General features: G+C 29.9%; 1 long non-coding RNA gene across 1 annotated transcript; it reads left to right on the top strand.

Moving 5' to 3' along the window:
• The first annotated feature begins 1,967 nt into the window (after nucleotides 1–1,967).
• On the top strand, nucleotides 1,968–4,237 carry LOC134248982 (uncharacterized). The gene is made up of 3 exons (XR_009988178.1): nucleotides 1,968–2,193; nucleotides 2,809–2,973; nucleotides 3,071–4,237. It is a non-coding gene; the product is annotated as an uncharacterized LOC134248982 (long non-coding RNA).
• The last annotated feature ends 5,059 nt before the right edge of the window (nucleotides 4,238–9,296 follow it).

Below are 9,296 nucleotides of genomic sequence, written 5' to 3'. Positions count from 1 at the left end.
GATATAAGCATAATACATTCAGTATTATAAATTTACAATTTATAAAAACTTTTTGAAATTTACGTGTCCAAGGAATGTTTTTGAGAACAGTGAAAATAGTAGTTTTTTTTTTAAATAATAAGCTTAAAATCTACAAAATTTACAGGCAGATGGAAAAAAGCGGGACTGACACTTGAGGATTTTTTATGAAAATTACAAGTTATTTGTTTTAAGAGAGCTGGGGTCAAATTTTTGAAAGTAAAAAGTTGTATCATTCATTTGAATTTTTTATGGGGAAAAGAAATGCGTCGAGTATCATATCAGAAGGAGTTTATTAGAGGGAAAGTATGTAAACGAATGGTGTGTTGAAATAGATTCATTTGTCTTAATTTCAGTAGACTAGGGGAAATATCTTTGACACTCTAAGAGTGTTGGATTGGTTCCAGAGGGCTGTTGTGTAGTAATATTTTACAAAATGAAGAGCGAATGAATGAAAATGAATGAACGAAAATTATGTTTATATTATGTCCGAGAGCATATAATAGTGGGATCATTTAATAATGTATATATTTTAAAGTTTATAAATGTTTTAGGAACATGTGACCCTTGCATGAATAATTCTTAAATGACAAACCTTGTAATATTTTATTTCCTGCTACTTGGACGATAGTTTTTACGTAACAACTAGAATTCTGGAGGAATATTTGGTCACTTCTTTGTAGAGCTAATCATTACACATTTTTCATTTTCCTGTAAACCAAGCTGATCAACCAATAGCATTACGTTTTAAGACCATCTTTTAATCGGTCCTATGTATTTCTTTACAACAAACACACATACACTGTACCAAACCTTGGTATTTAAAAAAGTCACCAGGATAATTAATACTTTTTTTATCAAGTTAAATCATATTTAAGCAAACATAGTTTCTGAAAAGCAAAGCGTTTCCCAATGTATATCTTCTTATTTATTTGCATCCATGATGTAATATATACCTTGTATTCGATACCTGATATTTCTAGGTAGCTAGGTAACTTATTATATTAAGAGCCTGTCTACGAGAAAACCATGCAGATATATAGAAAAATGCTCTGGTAGGCAGTCTCAAGAACAAACTAATTTTTATTATTAACTAAAAGGACACCCATTGAGAGTCAGAAATATGTTGTTTATGTTTGCATGGGTTGTTTCTATTTTTAGTAACAGCCAATAATTCATTTTGGTCAATATTCAAGGGAAAATGCAAAAAAGTTGGTGTAAAATGACAATTTCAATATTTAAAAGTAAAAAAATATATAAATAAAAGAGCAATGTTTTCTCATAGAACTAAGTCGTAAAATTAAATTGGAATTAATTTTTTTGTAAAACCCCTATACAGAAGGCTGTCCCGAGGGCACAAATATTGGCATGGTGCCAAGAAATGATAATGGTTCATTTTTTGTCAATATTCAGGGATATATTTCTTAGAAAGTGACGCTTCTTTTTTCAGAATTTTATGCATTTAAGAATCTCTAGGATATTATCCCAACAATATATAAAATCCACGTTTGGACTCTCAAGGACAGGAAAGTAATATTGTAATGAAATTACCTCAAATTCAAATGATGGAAAAATTCATGATTTTATGTTTAACTTTTAACAGTAATTTTAATGAATTTTGTGCAAAATATTGACAAATATAAACAATGAAAGTTGTTTTTAATTTTACAAAATCTATAAATAATTTTTTCCTGCTTTTCCTGTGGAGAAAAAACGTATTTTACTATTTATTTAGATTTTGTTAGAATTATCTCCCCTGTTGCGCTCTTCTGTAGAGAAGGTAGATATTGATTATGTTTACGAAGTTTATGAACAGTTGTCTGTCATCTATTCGTTTTAGGCATAAATTATGTGTGATTTGAAAAAAATTGTCCTTTCCTGTGAATGTAATTTGTTACGTATATACTAGCGGTCTATGTATAAAAAACATAAAAAATTATGAAATCCATCGGGATCGATGTACGATTTCGTAACCACGTGTAAACATTATGGCATCCTGCGACGTTTTGTACGTCCTCAGGAAAAGATTCAGGTGCGTGAATTGTCAACGAGTCTTCAGTTTCCGGCTCTGATTTTGATGAATATGATTCTGACAGCAAACATTCATTTGGTAGCGAAACGGATGTAGTGATGATGATACCGAATCAACAACGTTTGAATTTGAAAAAGAAACAGGTAGTTGGATCTTGGTTTATAATACCATGTACCTTATAAAAAGGCTTATTGATATGTAAAAAAATGAATAAATAAACAATTTTGCTGGGGACTTTATTATGTACAAGAGAAGATTTTTTAGAAGACAATATCAGGTCTGGTACAATCACTAGATTTAGCTACGTAGCTTGATTTACCTACTTAGCTTTAATTACCTACCTAAAGTAGCTTTATTGAGCTCTGTAGTACCAAAGTAATTTATTTCTATAAAAAAAATTCTACCTACGTAGCTAAATCTAGTGATTGTACTGGACCTGAATATATACCAAGCAAACCTGTCAAGAGAAATTTCAAGGTTGGTACATGTACATGTAGCAATAAAAATATCTGTATAAATTCAACAATATTGCAAAATATTCACATCTGCAGAATTATAAATAGCATAAGTAGCCTTTGTGGGGTGATGAAGAGGAAATGAAAAGTTGAATAGGTCCAGGGTTTTCAAAGACTGTTTATTAATAGGGTACATTAAGAATTGGACTGGTGGGTCTTCACTGTCAATTAAATCACCATTATTTCCTCATATGTGGGCTGCATGATTATAAAGAATCTCATTAAACAAAATATTTTTTTCAGATATTTATGAGATGTTATGGAGATGGCTACAATTATGATTTTCGGCTTTATGGAATAGTAGAATTTTCTTTATGAGAGATGACAATTATTAGGAAAAAGAGTTGTCAAATACTTGTGCAGACTGCAGACTTTTCAAATTAAAGGTCACCATGTGTTCCTTGACAGGTTTGTGTTTAAAACAACTAATATAAATAGAAGTCTGGGAAATTATACTTTGTTAAGAATATTTCATTTCATTCTTATATTTCTCGTGCAATTTCAGATTATTCAAATTCATTTCCCTGGATAGGGCTGGGCTTTACAATGAGAGTTTCAGCTGTGGAGCTATAAAAAATTACTACATAGTGTTTCCAATGTAGTTTTGTGAACAGAATCCAGAAATAAGAAGAGGAGAGACAATGCAGATGCAGCATTAGCATTACCAATTACTTGCCACTGCTGAGAAAATGGTAAGATATGTTATACTATAGTACATGTATAGGAATTGCCTTGTCTGTCTGTCGATTTGCCACATGCATTTTTCCCTATTCTGTTACTTTACTTCAAGGATATATGAAGCTCTTGTTTTCTTCAAAGATAGCCAGAAGAATTTGTGAAGAATCTTACCCGAGTCATTTGATGACATTTTCTTAAATTGGAAAATATAAATGTAGCATTATCATAAACATGACATTTATTTTAAAAATCTTAGAATATGTCTAGTATGGTTTGTTTCAATTTAATTTGAAAACTGTCCTTTTTCACAGGTACATGCTTTGAGTACTACTTTTGTGTACTTGGAGACAGTCCAGTTGTTCTTTAAACCAGGAGTGGAAATTTCAATGCTTGTTAAATTTTCTCCAGAAGTTATTGGATGTCACATAAGAAGAAAATGGGGTCATACTGAACAGAATAGTTTAGATACACCTGATAGATTTTGAAAGGTTGAGACCTCAAGATCAATCCAATGGTGTACCAAACATGAAGAAAAAAAGACAGTTTATAACTGAAGAAGCTTGCGTAGTAGCCAAAATTTCAGGGTATTTCATATATGTTAACTTGTACGATTTTATTGGTACATGTACTTAAACATTGTTAACATCTTGATATTTAATATGTATCAGGTTTCACTTGCAGGAATAAACAAAAAATCAGAGTAAATTTTAAGAGTTTGTTATGTTAGATAAGATCAAAGACCATGGTCAACAGTGCTTTAGTTTTACCAAATATAACATTATTAGAAAGACCAATTTCCTGTATACAGGTATAGCAAATAATTCAGAATATGATTTGGGAAACTGTGATTTTTTTCTTTTAAATCTTATCTTAATTTAGAACCATGATGTATACTTAAGCAAGTAGATTTTTTCAAGCATACAAAATTTCAAGGTCATTTTAATTTTGGAAATGAATATAGAATATCAGGAAGAAGTCAAGCATTGTAATTTTTTTGTTGTTGAATGTAGTTAATTATTGATTAATATTCAAATTTTAATCTGCAATGAAATTAAAAATTATAAATGTTCTAATTTGTTGATTTTTTAAACTTGGTGTTTATTCATTTTGAGTTTGTTGCCGTGACAATATGTCTGTCAAGAAAATGGCTCTGATAATCCTTTTTGTTCAGTTTGACCCACGACCTTTGATATTGTGACCTCAAAATCTAAAGGGGTCCTTTACTTTTCAAGAAACCAGTGTACTAAATTTGATGTCTGTCAAGCAATGGGTCCTCAAGATTTTGAATGATTAAAATCTACATACTGGTATATCGAGAATTATAACCCTTGACCTTTTACCTTGTGAACTCCAAATTAAAAGGGGCCATCTACTTATTAGTAGGTACCAGTGTACTATGTTTATTATCTAATCAAGCAAATGTTTTTTAAAGATATGAGAGAACACACTTGGTCTACTGATTGACAAACAGGTGCTAAGCAGTATGTGAATATCACCCTTTTCAAAGAAAATGTAAAATAATATAATCCTGGTAACCCCCCCCCCCCAATTAACCCCATTTAAACCCCTAAGAAATAATTATTGATTGAGAACAAAAATGTACAATATACTGGTATTTTTCAACAGCAAAATTTAAATTTTTGAAAACATTTAAATAAGCAAAAAAACTCCTTGCTGAAGTTCAGGGATGACAAAATTTGAAAATTAAAAAAAAGTCCAACTTTAAGTAAAAAGTACAGCCAAATATTTGAGAGTCCAAAGACAGATTTTTTATATAATGTAGACATACATGTTGTCTAATAATTGGTATGAGATTGAGTTGATTCTAAGCGTCACGTTCTGAGTTATAGGTTTTTGAAAAGTTAATATTTTCACCAGTTTTCAAAAATCTGGAAATATGCCAGATTTGTGACCTTTTTGCACTTAAACGGGGGCACAGTTTGTGATTATGAAAACTTTTCCGAAACAAGTGTATCTTGTTACTTTCAACCATATATGGATATTTTATATCATTATTAAATAAATTGCTGAATTTTTAAATATAAAATCCTACAAAATTCCTGTTTTCACCCTGCGTAAGGACCAAGAATTCTATTTTTAGTAAAGTGTTGATTTACCCCCTTAAGTGAGACCACACTGAAAAAAAATTTTGTGGCAAAATATTTCATATTATAGAAGAAATTTACACACAAAACATGAAGTTGATCAGAGAACCTTGCTCCCATAACCTTTTGCATGGTTTTCTCGTAGACATGCTCTTAAGTGATCCTACACAGGGAAAAGTGGCATACGTGAAATTCATGTGGTTATCTTTTTATTTGAAAATTATGTGGAAATCATATGAAAGTTATATAAATATATTTTTCGTGAATATCATGTGAATGTATGTTTATATGATATCCACACAAATCTTCTTTTGAACTTTCATGTGAAGTATTCTTTGCATGATATTTATGCGATATGCTCTTCATGTAAAATATATATGAAATATATGTCAAAATCAAAGTTTTCACATAAATTTTACATGTCTTGTTTTTCGTGTCTCTTTCATGTGAAGAATTCAAATGAAATGTATGTGAGCCACTTTTGCTTGGTCATCTTTTTATATTAAAAAATGCAAAACCGTACTCCTGAAATCATTCCATGACCTCTCTAACAAATGTATATTCCTTCTGCGCTTTGGGATTCCCGTTTTTTATTTTTATCTTTCTCTGAGGAGATAAAGTTTTACAAATCAGCACCATTTTTTTATCGAGAAGCAATAATTTTTTTTTACACTAACACATGTTTTAACTGAATGTTGTTTGTTAATCATCATGTCTGCTTATCGCATATCATGTGCATCAGGCATATTTTATCTATATTTTCCGTCTAAAAATATAATCTTCCACTTGGAAAAGCATTTTTATGACAGTACAGTACCTATACTTAAGTAAGTATACTTAAATACCGTTGAAGAAAACACATTTTTATACCATACATCGTTATTTCTTAATTGTTACATCCCTTTCACTGTTTTCTTAAAATGTCCCACATATATTAACTACCACTGACAAAACCTAATCTTACACTAGAGAAAAAAAATTAAAAAGATTGTTTAGCAATGCGCTTTGGGGAAGTTATATGCAATAGGAGTTAAAAATGTCTGACGCGTGCTCAATATTTATAGTTAAATAGGAGCACATGAAGGAGTCGAATATTTTACTTAACATTTGATTAATATTAGGATTGCATTTTTTTTCCGGCTCGATTATTATTTGAGGCTTTCGGACCCAAACTCACGGGCTGTGACCCTTTTTCTTCTGTGCAAAATTGCTTTCATTAAACTATTTTTTAATTACTAAATTTTACGAATATGAAGGAATATATACCGTATGTATTCTTATAATTTTTTTTTAACATTTTGATTTTTTAATCACATGAGGTCAAACATGACTAACTTTGACATATATGATGTGCCAATGCCAGGGAAAAAAACAAACTTTAAAACAACGGGTTGCTTGTTCAAATGCAAGTGGTTATTTATCATGTTAACTTAAATAAAATAGAAACTTCGTCGATTTTAGAAACTCTTCCAGACAGTCATAAATCAAACAGTTTTTAAAACCTTTTTATGTCAAAGGAAACCGTTGCAATACAAGAAACAGATACTGAAAAAAAGATGTAAGTTTCGTTATTAAAGCAGAGTATGGTGATGTTAACATGAGTTTATTAAAAAGGCGGGACACGTTCCATTACAATTTACCACAAGAAATCCTCCTATAACTCACATAAGAATAATGCTTCTAATACAAGACCTAATTACCTGGTTAGGTATGTAAGGTGGATTAAAGGGGATTTCTTAATAAAGATACATTTCCTGTTATGAAAATTATTCGATATTTACAAACAAAGAAGAATCATTCGTCCTGATGCATATAACGGCTTTACTAATTGTTCAAACGTCTGAGGTATAATGCAATGAACGGTATTTTTTTATTAACACGACATGATCGAATAAAAATAATATATTATAAAATAAAGTGACCAAACATAAACAAGTTTAAAAATTTGAAGTGATCTGTTAAAATGTATATCTTATATAAAAAAAACAGCCGCGTCGAAATTAATTGGTGAAATGTTTAAGTGGATGTTCCCTCCTGTCTTATAAATGATAAGCGATTTCAAAGGTTTGTTATATACTTTTACTGGCATAATTATTATTGTGGATGTCTAGTAAGGAACCTAATGTTTTGATTTGATTAACTCAGATCAAAATGAAGTAGGCGTCTTCATATGAGTGAAAAATTTTCTAGAGGTACGTAAAACAATATAAAACCACCCAATCACTCAAAATGAAATAATGTGTTTTTTATGTATTTATTTCTTCATCCGTCTGTTCAAGCCTTTTACAAAGGCAAAGCAAAAGGTTACTTAGTATTTTTGATAAAGTTTGTCATTTATTAAGAGAGATAATAAATAGATGTATTAAGAAACCATATCAAACAATGCTTTTGTTGCATTCTTGTGATTACTGTTTTGATGAATAATGACAAATGAATGTAATTCCACTTCTTGTTTAATAGCAATAGATTCTGTTTTTCATTACGAAAGGTGGCGCCATCTTGCAACAGGACCATACAATATAATCTTCATTTGAATGACGCTACAAACGTTATTTTATGTTTTTTTAAGTTTAATTTATCTTCCAGTTGTGATGATTTGTATTCGTGATAGAGCATTATTATATTAATTTATTGGGTGTCATGCATGTTTGTTTAGGACACAGTGTAATATTTTGAAATCAGTCAATTAATTTAACTATAGTCTATAAATGTAGTATTTCAGATGAAATAAAAAAGAAAGCCTTCGATTATTTTATATTTTACTATTAAAAATTATGTTACTATTGGTTCAAATGATTTATGATTAAAATGACTATTAAACTGGAATTTTAATATTTTTAGATCCACCCATTTGATATGTTATTTTTCGTTTGTCGGTCAACCGTCATAGGTCAGACGACCTCCAAAGGTCAATATCCAGGACAGAGAGAGTCACGTCCATTGAGGAAAACCAAGGGGAAAATGCAGCAAAACTTTAGATCAATATGTTCTGAAATTTAACATTGTGTGACTATTTTCTGTCTCCTCTCAACTTGACTGGTTCAAGGTCATGACCAAGTATACAACATCTTATAAACAAGATATTTCTATTTCAAGCAGTGAAAATAGACTAAAAAGCTACTAAAGTGAAAAATACATGTATTATTTTATGAAGCAACAATAATGATGACAATACTGCGTCAGTATTACATGTAGATGTAATATGTAATTTTGTGACGTCATAATGCATATTAATGCATTATAAGAGAAACATTTAAGTATTAGGAACACAAACTTGTATTTTAAAACATGTTATTGAAAAATATAGAATAATGATAAAACAAATATATATATATCTATATATATATATATATATATATATATATATATATATATATATATATATATATATATATATATATATATATATATATATATGTGTGTGTGTGTGTGTACTTCTGACTTGATACAATTCTTTAAAAGCATATCGATGTCACACTCCCAGTTCTAAGATCTCTATACCTAAGGATTGACCTTAATTGGCAAAAGGCTATATTTGTGTCAAGTAGCAAGTAGTCCACATGTACTGAAATACTAAATTGTTATCATTATTTGGGGAACATAATAAGAATAATTAATAACAATATGTTATCAAACTTTGTTAGGGGAACATAACTGATTTTAATTGTAGCGGGGGCCGTTATGATCCCCAGTTACATGTAGATGTAAAGGTGGAACATGGTTAAACAACTGCTTAAGTGATTATCAATAAGAGGTAGGAAATGGCAGCGTATACACCATTATTGTATTTAGTGAAAGCATGTTTTTACCCTCAATATAGTTATATATAAGCATAATACATATAGTATTATAAATGTACAATTTATCAAAACTTCCGAAATTTATAAATTCTCTAAAGCCATAGATTCAGATAAAATTAAGACTTCGGATGTTCTACACGGAGTTTAC

Source organism: Saccostrea cucullata, unplaced genomic scaffold, assembly GCF_032062105.1.
Source record: "Saccostrea cucullata isolate Sc308-1 unplaced genomic scaffold, CSIRO_AGI_Scuc_v1 ctg1761, whole genome shotgun sequence".
NCBI classification, from domain to species: Eukaryota; Metazoa; Mollusca; class Bivalvia; order Ostreida; family Ostreidae; genus Saccostrea; species Saccostrea cuccullata.
The sequence above is the reverse complement of the archived record's forward strand: the minus strand, read 5'-3'. Positions and strand labels throughout refer to the sequence as shown.